Source organism: Meriones unguiculatus, chromosome 1 (genome assembly GCF_030254825.1).
Source record: "Meriones unguiculatus strain TT.TT164.6M chromosome 1, Bangor_MerUng_6.1, whole genome shotgun sequence".
Taxonomy (NCBI): Eukaryota; Metazoa; Chordata; class Mammalia; order Rodentia; family Muridae; genus Meriones; species Meriones unguiculatus.
The window spans coordinates 20,899,683-20,920,050 of record NC_083349.1 but is presented as its reverse complement, the minus strand read 5'-3'; the positions used below and the strand labels follow the sequence as shown (position 1 = coordinate 20,920,050).

Here is a 20,368-nt window from a genome sequence, read left to right as displayed (position 1 = left end):
CATTCCTGGTTGATACTGGTGATGGGACAACCCATGTGGTTGTGCCCATATTTCCTTGGCGAGCATTGGGGCAGCCTCAGACAATTGTTTCACACCCCTCCCCACTTTTGCTCCCCTCATATAATGGAAATACAATCTGTATTCCTCCTCAGGCCCCAGCCAGCCTTTGCCCTGGCTGTGTGATACCCAGTTTTTGTTTAGGTTTGCACGTTAGCTTCTTTACAGAAGTATTCAAGACTGTATCCACAGTGCACCCTGCTCTTGCCTTCCTCCTCACACACCTGGACTACCACATAACATGTCTTCAGAGTCTGTGCATCATGGGTGGGAAGGATATGCAAGGTAAAGGCTTCACAGAAGAGAAGAAGTAAATGATGTGAAGAGCCACAGGCCATGAGTTCTCCTCCTGCCATGCCATCCATCCTGCACCTTTCAGCTCTGTGTCCAGCAAGTCCCTGTGTCCAGGAGGCAAAAGAAGTCCAGGCCATGGTCAGTCTTCTATAGACACCAAGGAATAAGGGACACCTCCATCATGATCAATAAGTTCCCTAGCTTGATCAGAGCCTCTGAGATGCAGCACTGCCAACTAATGCAAGCAGGCAGAAAAGTGAACACCCTGCTCAAGGATTGAGACTAATGGAGGTAATCATCATTTCCAGATAATTACCTATGCTGCATGGAAAGCCCAAGAGGATCTAAAGATAAACTGAACTAGCAGAGAAAGTCACCATGTCAGAAAGGTAAGAGATTAAGATACAAAAAGTAACTGAATCCCTCACATTGCCAACAAATGATGGAGAAACATGCACCGAGACCCATGGACCAAGACTCACTAAAGGCACCATTAATGTCAGGGGTATGAAATGTGCACACAGACTCCTGTTCGAACACTTGGACCAACCATCATTGGAACAATCAGCATCCTAGCTGCATTTCTGCAGCCTCTGGCCCGGTTGAAGTACTCTGGCATTAACCTAGATCACAACAGAGCAAAAGGCAGCCTTGCTGGGTTCTACTCTGGGCTCAGGTGCTACACCAGTACAGTGTAACTCATCAGCCAAGACCGCACTCAGAAGAGCCACCACGGAACCTACTACGAGCATCTCCACACGATAATCACTGTTGGGGCCTGAGGCTGCTGCAGCACCTTCTAAACCACAGTGACCAGAGCTGAGTAAAATCCTTGCTTTCTGGCCCCAGGTACACCATACAACAGACTTAGAGAGCCGTGAGCTGGGGAGGTGGCTCAGTCATTTAGGCAGAAGGATTTGAGTTCAAATCCCTAGCTTCCACATTAAAAAAAGAAAGAAACTGGTCATGATGCCATGTACCTGTGACCAGCACTGGGGGTGTGGCAATGAGAGGAGCCCTGGGGCTGGCTGGTCAGCTGATCTAGACTCGTGGCTCTCAACCTTCCTAATGCTGCCACCTTTTACTACAGGTCCTCCTGTTGTGGTGACCCCTCCCAACCATTCAATTATATTTTCCCATTGCTACTTTGTAACTGTAATTTTGCAACAGTTTTAAATCATAATGTAAATGTCTGTGGTTTTGGATGGTCTTAGGTGACCCCTGTGAAGGCTCACACTCACCCCCAAAGGGTTCATGACCCACACGTTGAGAATCATTGATCTAGACAAAGTGATGAGCTCTGGATTCAGTAGGAGACTGTGTCTGAAAAACTGAGGTTGAGAGAGAGATAGAAGAAAACACCCAACATAGACCTTTGGCCGCCACACTCATACATACACACACACATACACACAGACAGACAGACAGACACACACACACACACACACACACACACACACACACATGCACACATCAGCCTCAAAGAACAGAGAAGAGAAATGCCACTATCATTTTAAGGCTGAAATATATGTGTTACTGAAACCCTTAAAATATTGCACCACGTGTTTGGACTCACACAGCTCTGTACAGAGTTCTTAACGCCTTCAAAAGCCAGCTAGAAAAAAAAAAAAGAAAGAAAAGCCAGCTAGAGCCCTGACGTGGAGTGGGATGACCCTCTGAGGGATACCACCTCTGGCCGAGACTGAAGAAAGCCTGCAGCCCCAAGAGCACTGACTGCCAAGCAGGGACCTACCTGGGGACATCCCTCTTGTGCCTTAGGTGGGGCTGTAGCTGTCCAACCTGCCCTCACCAATGCTTGATGACAGTATTTAGGCTAGGCTGGGTCTGGTTGGTTCCTGTTATCCAGACAGCTGTGGGAACCAGGATGCCCTGCAATCTGGATGCCAAGGTTGTAGTTTTCTTCAGAGGATATGTCTGGAAAGTTTAAAACCCTCAAGCCCCAGCCAGCCACGCCTTGGGTCCTTGGGATCAGGACCTAGGATGTGACACATCCCAGCGGCCTCCACACTTAGCAGGGCCCACAGCCTGAAGAAGGGCTAAAACCAAGCCCGAGCCTGCTCTCACATCTCCCTCTGAAGCCTGATCACACCAGTCAGATGTCTCTGCAGGGACCTGTCCTCTCAAATGCCTCTGTACTTTGTCTGCTTGAGGGGTCTCCGCCCTGTCTGAGATCCTGTCCATCCTGCCTTGGAATTGTGGGTCTCACTCACTGTCCAAAGCCCCGCAGGGGAGAGAGAAGCTTGGCAAAGCAAGAGCTGGGGACATCTCGTTCACTATCATAATTTTCATAAGCCCTTGGAAAAGCAGGGAAGCCATTGTCTCATCAACCTACAGCTGGGAAAAGTTGAGAGGAGCAGGCTTTGGGGCCACAAACATGAGCACCAGCCCTAGAGGAACCCTGGAGCCCTGCGGAAACAGTGAATGCCCCTGTGTTCTGAACTTCCCACGTCACCTCCTGGGACCAGGAACAAGAACTGGGTCCTCGCTGGTCCTTCCTGGGCAGCTGGTCTAGCTCTGAGGACTTTGGGGGGTGAGAATGACCAACAGAGGTGGGCACATGAATGTGGCACTGGGCCACAGAGGCCAAATGGAAGGATACAATGGCAAGACCTAAAGCCACTGAAGTGGGGCTTAAGGTCCTAGAGGGCAGAGGTGAGGTGCTGTGAATGACAATAAGCCTCCCTTTACAGTAAGAGCTCCCAGGAGTCAGAGTGAAAGTGGAGCAGTTCATTTGTGAGCCTTGCAGTGAGCACAGAGAAAAGGCAGAAACTGGTACGCCGCTCTGAGCACTGAATAGTTTTTATATTCCTAATTGCACTGCTCTGCCCCCTGAATCCCTCACTGTCTAAGCTTTTCAGAGAGGCAGGACATTCCCACTGTCCAATGTCCAGTGTTGCCCCCTCCCCAGACACCCACCCTGTTCCTTCAGGACCCAGAGCCTTATCTACCAAAAGTCCTGGGGCTCATGATTCCCTCCTTTTTGATCCACGGACTCAGTTGCATAGCAGAGAGCCTGTGCATTTCCTTTTCTTTCTTTCTTTTTGTTTGTTTTTTAGACAAGTTTTCTCTGTGTAGCCTTGGCTGTCTTGGACTTGCTTTGTAGACCAGGCTGGCCTCAAACTCACAGAGATCTGCCTGCCTCTGCCTCCCTGAATGCTGGGATTGCAGGCATTTGAGTTTTCAACCCCACGATGAACTGAGAGCCTACACAGGCAGGCGACAACTGTCAGCTAGGGAGGACCGGGGCTAGGGCCTCCTGCTTCTCTGTGGCGCTCCAGTGAGCTCCAAGTGCTTCTCACACTGAAAATGGGGCAAAAGGATTCTTTTGTTTTGGGGCAGTGAAGCCTGGGGGTTGGGTAGGAAAGGGTTGTGGGGGTGGGGGGAATCCCCTCTTCCACCAGATGGAGTCAGTGTACTGGGTTCAGCCCCCCCCCCAACCTGGTAACACCAATCAGCTGAAATAGACTGAAAAGCACCTACTTTCAAATGCAGGAAACAAGGTAAGTTCTGGATTATTCGAACTTTCCCCCTAAACAGTCCAGGCCACTGTGTGGAAAACATATACAAAATGAAGGTGGTGGGCTGGGAGCACGGGGAGGCCCCCGTGATCCTGGGAGAGGGTGCCATTGCCTTGGCTTTAGCACCAGCTGCTGAGTCTACCAGCTCCAGTAGAGACATCCAGTCCCAAGGCCACACAGGAGGCCTGGCCAAACCCAGAGGGACAGAACCAAAACAGATACAGGAATGTGGGGAAAGAGGTCAGCAGGAAGGTAAGGCATGAGAGGACTGGGGGGAGAACAATCAGAACGCATTAGACACATACATGAAATTATCAACGACAAATTTAATTGATAATAAAACATTACATTCACATAGAGGGGTTACCTCGATGACAGCCCATGTTCACATAGAGGGTTCACCTCCATGATGACCTGCGTTGACAGTCCACGTTCACAAAGATGGGTCACCTCCATGACAGTTCGTGTTCACACAAACCCTAGTTTGCCACAGGGAGTCCACCAGAGTCCACTGTGGCCTAACCACATCTCGGAGATAACAGAGTCACCACTGGCTGTCCTAAGGACAGATGCCATCTCTAGTTGGGCACACAGAACACAGTGGCCAGTGGCTTTGGCTCTTCTTGCTCCAGGTATGCGGTGACTGTGCTGTTCGGCTTCACCAGCACCGTGGTATTTATAAGAACAAGCCATGGGCACACCGCCTGTGCCTTTCTTTATTTAAGAGATGCTGCCTGCTGGTATTCTGCACCAATAGGGACAGGATAGGGATGATGAGAACGCAGGACACGGTTCCCACAGAAAGCTGTGGAGGAGGTGGTGTGCTCTGGACAATTAAAATAGCTTTTCTTCTTAGGAGGGCAGGAACACCCGGAAAGCAGCAAAACAAAACAAAACAAAAAAACAGAGAGTTCACCCACACCAGCACCGACAATGCTGTGGACAAGAGATCTACAGTTGAAGTCCAGGTCTCTCTCTCTCTCACACACACACACACACACACACACACACACACACACACACACACACACCCGCACAATAAAATTTTACAAAAAAAAAAAACACAAAACAGTTCAGTTGCTTATTAAAATAGACACAAACTTCTGTAAAACACCTACAGATGGCATCTTTGAAAAAACCTGTCAATCCACAATAAACCATACCACACTTGCCCACATGCCAACGTAGATCAAATTAATTTCAGCCCAAGAACAGAAACTTTCAGAAAGTGCTAGAACTCCAGGCCAGTGGGGTCAGTATATCTCAGCTACTACCCATTAAATAGTTCATTATTTTTTTTCTATTTCGTGTGCATGGGTGTGTGCCCGCTTCCATGTTTGTATACCATGTGTGTGCGGTGTTTGCAGAGGCCGGAAAAGGGTGTCAAGTCTCCTGGAACTAGAGTTACAGACAGTTATGAACAGTCATGCAACCTGAGTCCTTTGCAAGAGCAGCCAGTGCTCTTCAGCATCTCTCTAGGAGAAAATGGCCTGGGACAATCTCCACTCTTAGGGGAACAAGCTGGGAGTCCCTGATGGTCCACCCACAGCTGTAGCCTACAGCGTAAGGTCACTTAGAGCCACTGTTCCTCATCCTGAAGGCTGGAGAGCTAAGACAGATGTGCTGCAGGGCTCCCCCAAGGCTTTTGTCCTTTCCCTGCAGGTGGTGTTTTCTCCCAGTGTCCTCATGCAGCCATCCTCTGTGCATCTGTATCCTGAGCCAAGTCACTCACCACGGTCTGTAGCGATGCCAAATCAATGAAGTCAAGGTTACTGACTGGAGGCTTCCACACTCTGCACACATCTGCAGTCAGCAGGGCCATTCCAGGGTCCAGGCTGGAACTGAGCTGGATACTGGTACTTCTCCAGCCCACACAGAGGAGACCCCATGCCCAACCCCAATGCAGGGAGGTAACCAGGGCTCAGGAAGAATCAGCAGTGGCAGCAGGTGATGCCATCTCCTATTCCAGGAGCTATCCACCCCATATCTGCCAGTCTGCCAGCCAAGGGAGGCTTGATACTGTGTGGGCCACACCTATGACAGACTCCAAACCTGTGAGCAGGAAAAGCCTTTGTCCACCCGCAACCCTCCCTTTCATTACCACATCGCTGGCAATGATGTAGAATCAACCTATAGGTTCAGGCAATGAACTATTATCCAGCCACGAAAAAGAACAAGGCACTGATATAGGCTGCAGTGTGAATGAGCCTTGAGGACACTATGCCAAGTAAACTCACACAGCACAAAAGGCCATATTCTATCTAACCACTGCTACACAGTGTCCAGAAGCAGGTTGGTAGTTACTCAGAGGTGGTGGTGGGGCTTAAGGAGTGACTGCTGTTGAACTGGGAGTTTCTTCATAGGGAGATAAGAATGTTCTAGAATAGATAGTGGTATGATTGTATAGCGTAGCTAAGAATCAAATGTATTTATTATCTAGGGGAATAGCACCAATAGGATGAGCACATTTTTAAAAGAAGATGTGTTATGTTGGGTTACGCAATATGGTTTGGGTAGTTCAGCTATGGCAACAGAGAATTTGGCAGCTGCTCAGTCAGTCAGTGCGGCTGGATGCTGAAGGCCTGGAGGATTCCTGGAGGGCTGCTGGGCCTAATATTGGTGAAGGAATGCTGCAGCGATCAGCAGGTGAACTTGCCATTGAGAGTGATGGTAAGCAAACAAAGTTTCCTTCATCCCATCCTTTTATCTGGGCTGCCGCTGAAGATGGCATCGAGTGTGGGTCTTCCCACTTCGAACAATCTGGTCAAGGAAATCTTCACGGGAGTGCCCAGGGGGGTTGTTCCCGTTGATTCCAGATCCAGTCAGCTTGACAACCACGATTAGCCATCACTATATAAGTTTTATGTGAATTTTATATCAATTTGTAAACTGCTAAGAAAAATAGCCCTAAAAGATAAAACTGTGCCCCTACCCATTAGGAATGGGGGCATGTCTAAAGTGAAGTTCTGTTTTCCAAACCAGGGCATATCCGCTTAGCCTTCTGTTGTCTTCTGGAATTCCCAGCGTCAGGGATTCTATTCACAGCAGTGTGGCTGCCTGAGGCTTTGGCTATGGTTTTCCTTGTTCTAGACAGGGTGGCCGGCCATCATGTATAGCTCATGTGATCAGACTCCTACCTGATGAAGTGTGGCATCCATGTGGCCATCTCACCTTCCACAGTGACTCAGCCTGCTCCAGTAGCATCATCTTCTGGTCCAATGGTATGGTGGTTGCTCATAGCTCTCCTGGGGGCACAGCTGCTGGACAGTATAGACTGTTTGTGAAGGCTCTGAAAGCCAGGCCACCTTTCCTGTTGGATCTTCTCCATCTGTGATACACCTATCGTAGGGCAGGGCTCCTGAGGAGGTGGCTGTGAACCCCACTTTGCCTGCACAGGCTCCCATAGCTGAGATCCCAACCATACTGCAAGCAACACATCACCTGCATTAGCTTCCTCTGCCCACCTTCCATCTCTGTTGCCTACTTTCATGTGCATTTGAGCCTGATTGCTTGTTGTGGAAGTTTTGGTTTCTTTAAAAACTCAGTTATGTCATGTTATGTAAACATATTTTTTGTTTTAATCCCAGGTATGTGGGGCTGCTTTAGTTTGTCCAGAGCTTTTAACTATGATTGTCTTGTGCTCTGGCAGGGGTGTGATCTTTGCCAGGTGTAGACAGTTTAATTCTGAGGACTCTGAGAGGGTATAAATACCAGAGCCAGGAGAGAGTGAGATGGGGAGGGCTCCAGGAAAGGAGGCTGCTGCTCCCCATAAACAGCAGGAAGTAGCAAAGAAACATATACTGTCCCTTTCCCTTCTAACCTTCTTTCTCTCCTACCTAGTGTTGGGGTGTTGGGAGGGAGGTAGAGGTATAAGAACCCAACTAAAATAGATTAAAAACAACACACGCTACAATCACTACTGCAACATTTCAGGTTTAACAATACACACTTTCTCAAAGCTACAGTTTTCTAACTGTATTTGCTCTGGGAGGTGACAAAATGAAGCCACTATTGTATGGGCAGAAGGCTGGGCTCCACAGAGATGTAGAGACTCCCCGAAAGCCACACACAGAGTGACAGCTAAAACTGGCCCACAGTCCCTGGGGTAGGTAGTGCCCTGGTAGCTCTTTGTTCTCCTTCCTGCTTCACCTTTGGCCCTGGCAGCATTCTCTGAGGAGTCCCTCATATTGATGGTCTGACATGCCTCATGTCACAGACTCAGACCATAACACACAGCAAATATGCTGGGCATTGAGTGTACAGGTCCAATGCTCCAGTGTGTGCTCCAGCAGGAGTCACAGCAAGACATCAGACATTACCTCAAGCCAGTCTTACCTCCCTGACTCAAAGGCCACCACTGCAGCCATCTCTAGGATCTTCCTGTCTCCGTTCCCAGTGCTGGGGTTATAGGCACATCGGGTATGTGGGGTTTTGTTTATGGGTCCTCATCCTGCAGAACAAGCTCTCTTACCCACTGAGTAATCTTCCAAGCCCCACCCTAGGCATTCCTGTGGGAGATGAGGTGGCAGCCTCCACCTGGAGATGAGCCATGTGTCTAGTCTCCTCTCCAGAGGACAAGGAGTGTTCATTGTCCCTCCAGGGGCACCCAACAGGGAGCCTGGGGAATTCACTTCCCATCTCATGAACGCTGTTCACAAGAGCTACCCCTTCCCACAGCTTCAGTATCCCAAAGATCACAGGACAATGTTGCTCACCATCCTTGCTGCCCGCCTAGGAAACCACCATCAGGCGTTCCCACAGTAACCAGTGTGCTGCCAAGGGAACCTGAGCCCTCAGCACTGGATGCCCACACCTGTCTCCTTGCTGAGTGAGAGCCAGAGGATTGAAAAGTAGCCTGCTTCCCTACCATGCCCTGTGCGAGCCTACCACAACCACTTCACAAAGTACCAAAGCCTGGCCTCGAGCAGCAGAGATTTGCTCTTAGAAGCTGGTGTCACACAACTCATGACCCCCAGAGGATCCATGTGAGCGATACTGTGCCCCCCCAGCCCCTCAAACTCCAGAAGAGAGTCCCCCTGAATCCCTCAGCTCCCATGGCCTAAATCAGGCATCCCTAAATCTTGGCTGTATCTATCATCATCATCATCATCATCATCATCATCATCATCATCATCATGTAAGATGTATGTATGGACACATGGGCTATGACACATATGTAGAAGTCAGAAAGTTGCTTGATGGAGTCTATCCTCTCCTCCTACCTTTCATGTGGGTTCCGATGATCAAACTCAGGTCACCAGGCTTGCCCAACAAGCACTTTGTCCACCTTCTCTCGTGGCTGCATCTTTCCAGGCTTTGCCTTGGCTCCATGAGGCCTCTCTTCCATTACTAAGCTTCACTCAGCCCCAAAGTCCCTCAGCTCAAAAGACTAGCAAAAGTATCCAGGCCATCTCCCCAACACAAAGCAGTCACCTTGGTCGTATTGGCAACTCCCTTGGGGACGCACAGTATCAAGGGACGGGGACTCTGTGGGTTTGGGATCATCTGTCAACATGCTACATGCATCTCATGGCAATCTCAGAGAGGACAAAAATGGCTTTTCAAATTTGGTAGGTCCTTGAGTTTAGCCAATAAACAGCCCTCACTAAGAGAGGGTCATTGGCGCCTATGGTACCCAATGACGGATCAGACCCAATCCCAGCAAGAGGACAGAATGACCTGACTTTGCTCACATTGCACAGACATCATGAAGATAAAACAGATCCACTCTCAAAGCCAATATCCTGAAAAAACAGGACCATGGTCCCTGTCCCCACTCCAACCAATCCTGGGGTCTATAGGCTTCATCTCCCAGCAGGCCCCACATCTGATCACAGGTATAGGGACCAGCATGTCAGGCCAACAAAGGCCAGTTTTCCCAAGTACAGAAGTGCTGAGCACTAGGCTAGGCCCCAGGGAGCCCTGGGGTGATTCATTTTCTCTCCAGCAAGACATCCAAGGATCCAGGGCCCTGACTAGAATGGTGGCATCTAGCCATCATTTCCCTTTACTGGGGACATCCAGCTGCTGTCTGCCTACATATATGCCAGCCACACCTGCTCACGCAGCCTCTGCACACAAACTTATTCAGCAGAAACCACTGTAAGGTTCTGAGGGGCTGCCCAACCCTCGGGCTCCCAGACCTCAAATTCTTCAGGACAAAGAGGCGGGTCTGCAAATTGCATGATGTCTTTGTTTTTAATAACTGAGTAATGTTCCATTGTGCAAATGTACCACATTTATCCATTCTTTAGTTGAGAGATATCCATTTTCTGGTTAACTATGAATAAAGTTGCTATGAACATAGTTGAGCAAATGTCCTTGTTTTATGGTGGGGCATCTTTTGGGTATGTTCCCAGAAGTGGTATAGCTACGTCTTGAGGTGGAATTATTCCCAATTTTCTGAGAAATCTTCATATCAATTTCTAAAGTGGTTATACAAGTGAGCACTCCTACCAGCAATAGAGGAATGCTCCACATCCTCACCAGCATGAGCCATCACTTAATTTTTGAGCTTATCCATTCTGATGGGTATAAGATGGAATCTTAGAGTCATTTTGGTTTGCATTTTCCTGATGACTAAGAACCTTGAACATTTCTTTAAAGTGCTTCTCGGCCATTCAAGATTCCTCAATTGAGAATTCTCTGTTTAGCTCTGCATCCCATTCTTTAAATTGAGTTATTTGGTTTGTTATTGTTAAATTTCTTGAGTTCTTTATATAGTTTGGATATTAGCTCTCTGTTGGATGTAGATTTGGTGAAGACCTTTTCCAATTTTGTAGGCTGTTGTTTTGTTCTATTGACAGTGTCCTTTGCCTTGTAGAAGCTTTTCAGTTTCAAGAGGTCCCATTTATTGATTGTTGATCTTAGTGCCTGGGCTGTTGGTGTTCTGTTCAGGACGTGGTCTCTTGTACCAACACATTCAAGGCTATTACTCACTTTTTCTTCTATTAGATTTAGTGTATCTATTTTATGTTGAGGTCTTTGATCTACTTGGACTTGAGTTTTGTGCAGAGAGATAGATATGAATTTATTTGCATTCTACATGCAGAAATGATGGAACTAGAAAATATCCTGAGTGATGTAACCCAGACCCAGCAATACACGCACGGTATGGATATTAGCCATAATGTACCAGATAACCATGCTACAATCCACAGGCCTAAAGAAGCTAAGAAACAAAGAAGGTCCAAGAAAGGATGCTTGAATCTTCCCCTCAGAAGGGGACATAAAATAGACATCTGAAGTAGATGGCGGGAGGGGGTGGAGAAACAACAGCAGTGGGATCTGATATGGAGGGGGCACTGGGAGAGTGACTAGAAATCAGTGGGGGGGCATCCCTGAGGGGGAGGCTCCCAAGAGTCTATGGGGGTGACCCTAATGAGACTCCTAGCGGTGGGAGGATATGGCGCCTGAAGTTGCCACCTCCGATAGCCAGGTGGGACTTCCAGTGGCTGGAGAACATTGACCCGCCCATAAAACCTTCTATCCAAAATTTATCCTACCTACAAGAAGTGTAGGGATAAAGATGGAGCAGAGATTAAAGAAATGGCCAACCAACGACTGGCCCAACTTGAGACCCACCCCGTGGGAGATAGCCAACCCCTGACACTATTAATGATACTCTGCTATGATTGCAGATAGGAGCCTAGCATAACTGTCTTCTGAGAGGCTTTGTCTAGCAGCAGATGGTAACAAATGCAGAGACCCACAGCCAAACGATGGGCAAAGCTTGAGGAGTCTTTTGGAAGAGTAGGAGTAAAGATAGAGGGATCTAGAGGGGTCAAGAACACCAAAAAGACCTACAGAGTAAATTCACCTGGGTCCATGGGGCCTCACAGAGACTGAACTACCAACCAAAGAGCATGTATGGGTTGAACCTAGACCTCCAACACATATGTAGCACATGTGAAGCTTGGTCATTATGTGGGTCCCCTAACAATTAGAGTAGGGGTTGTCTCTGACTATTGTTGCCTGCCTATGGATCCCTTTCCTCTAGCTGGGCTGCCTTGTCAGGCCTCGGCGGGAGAGGATGTACTTAGTCCTGCTGTGACTTAATGTGCCAGTGCCAGGGTGGGTTGGTACCCATGGGGGGGGGCTCCCCATCTCTGAGTAGAAGGGGATAGGAGAATGGGTGAAAAGGGGTGGCAGAGTGAGATTGGGAGGAGAGAAGAGAGGAGGCTGTAAAGTGATTAGATAAATAAATAAATGAAGAAAGAAAAAAAAAAGGTGGGTTGACCCTCCACTGCACAGACATGACAATGGGCCTGTTGATAAAGGTCAGATGAAATCCTTCTAAACCATGATGGGACAGCTCTGCATATCCACTAGGATGGCAATCATCACACAGCTTCTTGGAAATCAAACAGGGTCCCACAGCACCCACCGTGAGGCATTTGCCTGTGAGAAAGGAAAACACCCACCTATATGACACGGCCACACCATGCAACATGCCTCCCCAAATGCAATATAGCCTCCATAAGAAGAAGTGAAGCTCAGGCACATACTCCAAAATGGAGCAGACCTCTCACCCTGGTCAGATCTGATTCTACTTGTGTCAATCCCCAGTCAACCCATATACACAGAAAGCCAGGGGGTGAGAAGGAGTGAGTGTTCAATGGGGCAGAGATTCCTTCTAGGAAGCCACTAATGACGACCACGTGACGGAGTAAAGCCCACGAGACTGACCAGTGAAAACTGGTACAACGAGAAGCTTGTGCTGTGTGTATTTTACTACAATCAACAGGCTAAAATTTTCTTTCTAAAAAAGGCAGTGGGCAGGGGCAGAGACACAGTCTGCCCCTGAATGAGAACAAGACACTGGGCTCCCTACCTCCTCTCCGGCAGACAGAGGCACTGCCAGCCCCACCCTTTCATGCCTACTTTAGGGCCTCTCTCCCCCTCCTAAAGAGCCCATCCCAAGCAGGGGGAACCCTCCGGCCTGATGAAGCACTGGCAGGTTTTGAGACACCCACAGGTAGACAACATGACCTGAGATGACCCAGAATGCTTCAGGAAAATGAAATAGTCGAGATCATCTCTCATAGGCATGTCTGACCTTTTGACGTTGTGACACAATGCCACTGCAAAGGAGACACTTGAAAGCCATGCAGTAGGGGCTGGGGAGCTGGCTCAGAAGACAGAGTGTCTGCCACCCAAACCTAGAACCCATGTGAAGCTGTGCATGGCTGCACCCATCTAGAACACTGGGGATGGAGGGCAGAGAAATACAGCCTGTACTCCAGGCTGAGTGACAGGGCCTGTCTCAAAATGTATGCTGGAAAACAACAGAGGAAAGGCGCCTAACACCGACCAACACTGACCGCATGTGCGTGCATGTACCGATGTGCACCTGTACACACACATTGCATACAAGTTATTCTTTTAAAAAGAGAGAAAATCACACTGTAGACAGAGCTAACACACACACACACACACGCCCGAATGCATGTGCGCACATAAACACACACACCACACACATCACAGAAACAATATAACAATGTTTTGGTCAGGCTTATGGTATTATCTTGGGCAACACCAGCACTGTCCCTGTGACAAGACAAGGGGACCAGGTTCTCACTCACCAGAGGTATCAGCACGTCAGGTCCCACGGGAAGGCTCACCACAGCAGCCACAGCCTGCGCTCTGGATGGCCAAGATGGTGAAAATAGAGAAGCTTCTAGACCTGTGAAGACAGAAGCCAGGGCACTGTCAGGTGGGAATACAAGGGGCACAGGGTCCAACTTTCCAAAGATCTTGGGTTTTCTGAGCTTAAAAACTAACAGTTGGACTTTTTCTTTAGACAAATCGAGTAAGTTTAAACAAATGGAGCAAACAGGAAAGTAGGAGGTGTTGGATCCTGCTGTTAAGGACCGAAGTCTGGCATTTCTGGATAGCCTCTGAGCTCAGTATAAGATAACAGACTCACTTTCTCAGCTGAGTTCCCTCTCCACCTGATCTGGGGAACCCCAGAACTTCTAAGGAGCATCACATAGCCCTCAGGGAGATTACAAAGCCCGACCCTTTCCTGACTTAAAAACAAATTCCTGGCACAATTCTTAACAGACCTTGAAAGAAAAATTCTCAAACTCATATGGAATAATGAGAAATTCAGAATTGCTGAAACAATCCTCTATAATAAAAGATCTTCTGGAGGTATCTCCATCCCTGATCTCAAGCTGTACTGTAGAGCAACAGTAATAAAAACTTCATGGTACTACCACTTCATGGTGGATCAATGGAATCCAATAGAAGACTCAGAAATAAACTCACACACTTATGGACACCTGATTTTTGACAAAGATGCCAAAAAAACATACAATGGAAAAAAGATAGCATCTTCAACAAATGGTGCTGGTCTAACTGAATATCTATATGTAGAAAAATGCAAATAGTTCCATACTTATCACCCTGCACAAAACTAAAGTCCAAGTGGATCAAAGACCTCAACATAAAACCAGACACACTAAATGTGTTAGAAGAAAAAGTGGGGAAGAGCCTTGAGCTCATTGGCACAGGAGACAACTTCCTGAACAGAACAACAGCACAGGCATTAAGACCAACAATCAGTAAATGGGACCTCATGAAACTGAAAAACTTCTGTAAAGCAAAGGACAATGTCATCAGAACAAAACGACAGCCTACGGATTAGGAAGGGATCTTCACCAACCCTATATCTAACAGAGGACTAATATCCAGAATATATAAAGAACTGAAGAAGTTAAACAGCAACAAATCAAGTAATCTAATTAAAAAATAGGGTACAGAGCTAAACAGAGAATTCTCAATACAGGAACACCAAATGGCAGAGAAACACTTAAAGAAATGTGCAACATCCTTAGTCATCAGGGAAACGCAAATCAAAACGACCCTGAAATTTCACCTTACACCCACCAGAATGGCTAAGATCAAAAACTCAAGTGACAACACATGCTGGAGAGGATGTAGAGAAAGGGGAACTCTCCTCCATTGCTGGTGGGAATGTAAACTTGTACAAACACTTTGGAAATCAATCTGGCGCTTTCTCAGACAATTAGGAATAGTGCCATCTCAAGATCCAGCTATACCACTCGTAGGCATATATCCAAAATATGCTCAAGTATACAACAAGGACATTTGCTCAGCCGTGTTCATAGGAGCTTTATTCGTAATAGCCAGACTCTGGATAAAACAAAACAAAACAAACAAAAACAAAAACAAAACATGTTCAGCAAGCACCCCCTTGGATTCCTAGAAACCTCCGCCCTATGCTAATGAAATGTTTTGATGTCTTGGCTTTCAACCTTTGACCATACCTGGAGTTCTTCCCTGACCCTGACACTTAATAGGATAATTAAGTGTTCCCCTTTTTATAATAGGGCTGTGCTAGCACATTCATCCTCAAAAGCCCTCCCACTGTCCAAGGTTTATAAGTCTCTGATTCACAAGAAATAAAAAAAAGGGGGCCAGCATGATATATTTCACCACCAGCAGCTGAAACACATCATTTATTCTGGGGAAAAACAGGTTCCCCTCCTCCATGAAGAAGCATTGCTGAACACCCCCCGACCCCAGGTCTGGCTGCTGGCCAGTCAGCCACGTGCTGCTGGCCACCATGAGCTTTCACCATTCATCATCATTTCTTCATGAAATCAGCTGTCACCATCTTTCTAGGGCCATCTGTGGAAACAAATAGCTGAGGCAGCCATTTTGTCCATGCAGACAAAACCAGGCTCCACCTCTGTCTCTCTCAGTTCTGGAGCTCTGAGCTAGCCTCAGTTACCAGCTGCTCACAAAGCAGCCGCCAGCTTGTCCAAGTTACGCATCTGGTTTCAGAGCCCTGAGATCCTTTGACCCCAAGCTTCACCCTTTTCTTCTCCAAGGTGTGCACTTCCTGGGAGAGTACCTGACAAAGCCCAAAGCCCCACTGGACTCAGAATGATAGGGAGGCAGGCCACAGGCAGGCCAGTGGGCACCTGTGAGTGTCCTAGACATTTTTGCCTCATCATCCCACACAAATGCTTGTTGTGTAGCTATTTCTTCAGGGCGGGAAAAGGGACCCAAGGTGCACATGACTAAGAAAATTGAAGATGAGGAAATTGAAAGATTCACAAGATCCTGACTGAGGCTGTATGCACAATGACAGGTGCTGGGGAGACGGACTCTTCAATGGAGCTGCCTGCAAGCTGTGCAGGGAGATCCTGGAATGCAGCTTTCAGGGGTCATCACACATGCTGGGTGTGGGCTTCCTGGTGATACAGCTGCCTTTAAGCCATCCTGCATACAACTCTCACCCCTGGCTCCTGTGAGGAACGCTCAAGCATCTTCCTGTGAGCACCCCCTCACACAGATGCCTGTTAGTAAGCCCCATGACCTCACTGGTCCACTGGTCCACTCTGGTGGGATGATTTCCTTGGTCTGTACTTTGGCCATCAGTGCTCTCTCAGTGTGCTCATGTCCCAGAAAGACTCACAAAACCATGTCAATCAAGCTAGAATCCATAGTGGAACAGGAAAAAAACATCCTACAACCAATGCCCCCTCTCTTCAGTCAAGGACATTTTAGCATATCTGGCCAGACACTAAAATCCTAGATCCCTACCTGCCTCGTCATCAAGGCCAAGTGAGAGCCTGTATGGCTGTGCCAGGGCCCCTTACCCTGCCAGCCAGGAAGGTGGGGAGTGAGATGTAACTACTGGCATTAAGGATCCTCTCCTCCCCTCCAGTATTGGGTTAGCCATTTCAGGCAGTCTGGGCATCCATCCATTCACCAGGCAGCCACAGCACAGCCCTTCCCTGAGTTCTGGGTAGTATTAGAAGACAAGTAGAGGTTAGGGCTGGAGAGATGGTGCAGCAGATAAAAGCACTGGCTGCTCTTCCAAAGGACCCAGCATCATTTCCCAGCACCCACATGGCAGTTCATCACCGTCTGTAATTCCAGTTCCAGAAGATCACACACACATACACCACACACACACACACACACACACACAAATGCATGCATGAGTAGGCAAAACACAAATATTCATAAAATAAAAATAAACAGATCATTTAAAAAAGAGAAAGAGGATAAGCAGAGGCAGGACTGCCACTACTGTTCACGGACAACAAGGTCACTCTACCAATATCAATAGAAGCCATTCCAAGGGCCAGAACCCCCATATCTTCCAGTAGAGATGGTTTGAGATCTGTAGAGGCCATTGATGCTAGCACTGCCTAAAGGAAGCAAGGCAGGGCTCCTGCCCACCTTCCCTACGAAGGCAGCATTAGAAAGCAAAGGCTAGCTGAGCATAGTGGTGCACTTGTAAAATCCCAGCATTGGAGAGTCAAAGGCAGGGAGATCAGAAATTCAAGGCCAGCTTTAATCATATTGTGTGTTCTAGGACAGCTGGGCTACAATGGACCTTTTCTCAAAGGTGAAAAGGAAAGAGGAAGGCAGAAGAGAAGGAGGAGGAAGGAGAAGAATGAAAGAATAAACCCATAAAGTTTCCAAACATCATTATTAAATTTGTGAAAACTAATGCCAATGGAAAATTCTAGAAAACAAATTGAGAAAAACATGCCTTAAACGCAGGTGGTTTCCGAAGATTAACCACCAGCTTACTCTAGGCTGTGTCAAGTTGACAGTCAAAGCTGAAAAGAGTCTCAGCTGGAGGATTGCTCAGATCAGACAGGCCTGTGGGCATGTCTGTGGGGAATGGTCTTGACTGTTAATTGATGTAAGAGAGAGCCCAGGCCACTAAATATGAGCCTATGAGTGAGGCAGAAAGTTGTGTTCCTCCATGGTTTCTGCTTCATGTTCCTGCCCTGACTTCCCCCACCACTGGAAGACTTTCCATCACACTTTCACTGTGACCTGAGTGTGTAAGCCAAATAAACCCACTCCTCTCCATGTTGCTTTTGGTCAGAGTGTTTCATCACAGCAACAGGGAGAAAACTAGAGCACCACATCAAGCTACAAGGAGAGAAACTCACAAAGTTGTCCTCTGACCTCCACAGGTGCATTACGGCATCCATACCACACTGACGTATGTAGCTGGCATTGCTACTTTGTGGGCTCTTCTTTCTTCCACCCTCTCCACGCTCTTTCTTCCACCATTTAAATTCCCTAACACTAGATAAGAGAGGAGGGAAAAGTGTAGAGAGGAAAGGAATGAAAACCCTAAATACAGTCAGGGGTTAGAAAAAAGACAACATTATCATTAGACTACTTCCTGCTGACTAGAAGCATCAAATTCCTTGGGGCAAGTTTGATCATCATCTTCATCAGGATATCAAGTTTCTTATTGTTGTTTCTTCTTTGTGCATGATTACTTAACAAACTGCGACCAACAACAACCCCCACCATCTCTCGGGGCCCTAGCATTTATATATCCTCTGAATCATAATTTCAAATGTCACACAATTGCAGAGCCATCTGCAGCTGGCCAACTCACAACCCTGCTAGAGCACAAGGCAAACCATAGTCAGCTATGGTGGACAGCCTGAAGCAGCCCCATATCCCACACCTGGGATTAAAATGAAAACATATTCTTATAATACTTCTGTGTGTTTTAAGAGAAACCAAAGTTCTAAAACTGTCATTATACACATATATACATTATACACACATGCATATACATACAATAGTAATAACAGCAATATTTTTTAAAGAATAATTTTTAAAGTAACCTCTCAAAACAAAAAAAAATGGTTAAATAAGCAGCACTGTGAAGCAGGAATGCATATGATGAGAAAAAAAATATGTAATATTTCCCCTTCTCAAATTTGTTTGATAATTACCTAAAGCCTGTAGCACATCTGATATGACTATAATGTATGTAGAGGAAATACTTGGCAATTATAAGCAGAGAGGGCAGAAGGTCATAAAAGAATAAAGTGTATATTCTACTCAAACTAGTTCCAATTGGTGATAAATCTATTGCATACAGTGCCTAGAGCAAGCAACTTAGTAAGGCAACATATGAACTAAAAAATACTACTTAATGCAGAGAGGCCAAAATGAGACTCTATGTAAAGATTCATGAAACTCACAAAAATGAAGGAAAAGAAAACAGAAAACCCCAAAGACCTAACACAAACCCTTGAATGCAGTCATTCCATTAAATATAAATGGTCAAAATTATGCCAACTAAAAGCTAGAGCAGATTCTTAAACAACATAATTACATAAGGGCAAAAATTTATTTCCAATACAATGTCATAGACAGGTATAAAATAGAATGATGGAAGACACAACATAAATCCAAGACAATCAAGATGGCTGCGACAGTAGTAGGTAGCACATAATTTATGAATAACAATATTATATAATGATTGAACGATAATTAACAAAGGAGACAGTGCCAGGCTGTGGTGGTGCATGTCTTTAATCCCAGCACTTGGGAGGCAGAGGCAGGCAGATCTCTGAGTTTGAGGCCAGCATGGTCTACAGAGTGAGTTCCAGGACAGCCAGAGCTATATAGACAAACCCTATCTCAACCCCCCCCCCACAAAAGGAGGTAGAAACACACACACATATACAAAAACAAGACCAGCAAAGAGAATGACAAAACTCAAAACTGACAGGTTGACAGGGAAGGGGCAATTTCACACTTCATCCCACCCAACAGCACATTCTTTTCAATTGCTCATGGGAATTGCTCATAGCACTCAATGTATGTGTTATAAATTAATGCATACATTATCAATGTATGCATTGGAATATCAAATTCTATATTCCTATGGTAAGAGGCTTGAAAATGGAAATCAAAATTTTGCAACATGTTGGCAACTCAGATAAAACCGAAGGCCACCATGTAAGGGAGAAATAAGCCAGGCACAGAAAGACAAATTCAACATAGTCCTATTTGTGGAACTTAAGTTGGTGGCATAGGAGCACATATGAGAATGGGGTTATCAAGAGCCCAGGGCATGTAGGGGGTGGGTAATGAGAGGATGAGTAATAGATATCAGAACACAGAACAGGAAGGAAGCAATTTTAGAGATATAAAGCACAGTAAAACAATTATATTCTATAATTAATCATATTCTTCTAAATAACTAGAGAAGGTGTTGAAGATGCCCAATATATGGAAACAATAGCATGAAAAGGTGAAAGTGTTAATCATCCTGACTTGAACAGTATAAATTGTAAACAAAACCAGTTATAGTGATATACCTCATACATAGAAAAATGTTGAGGCATCAGCACAGACCACATAGACAACCCATTCCAGGGACTATGCAGGAGGTATCACTACAGACCACATAGTTGGAGGCTATGGCAGAACACTATAATCAGCTTCGCTTACGTACACTTCATAGAAAGAATGAAATAAGACGATTCATCAAGAAATGAAATTACAATATGCTCAGCGTGAACAGGCAGTTTGGATAATCCCCTGCACCTATTAAGAATTTTAACTCCTAGTTTAAAAACTCAGTTTTGTAAGAAAAAAAAAAAGCCCTCCAGACACACCTGATTTTCCTGGGACGTTTCATGAAATATTTACAGGAGAAT

General features: G+C 46.5%; 1 protein-coding gene across 9 annotated transcripts in view; it reads right to left on the bottom strand.

Annotated features, from left to right (window-relative positions):
* Shank2 (SH3 and multiple ankyrin repeat domains 2) overlaps positions 1 to 20,368 on the bottom strand; it is a 435,523-nt gene that overhangs the window by 395,918 nt on the left and 19,237 nt on the right. For all 9 annotated transcript variants that reach the window (XM_060383254.1, XM_060383259.1, XM_060383260.1 and 6 more), the window contains exon 2: positions 13,475 to 13,575. The gene's annotated coding sequence lies outside the window, so the exon portion shown is untranslated. The remainder of the gene's footprint in view (positions 1 to 13,474; positions 13,576 to 20,368) is intronic.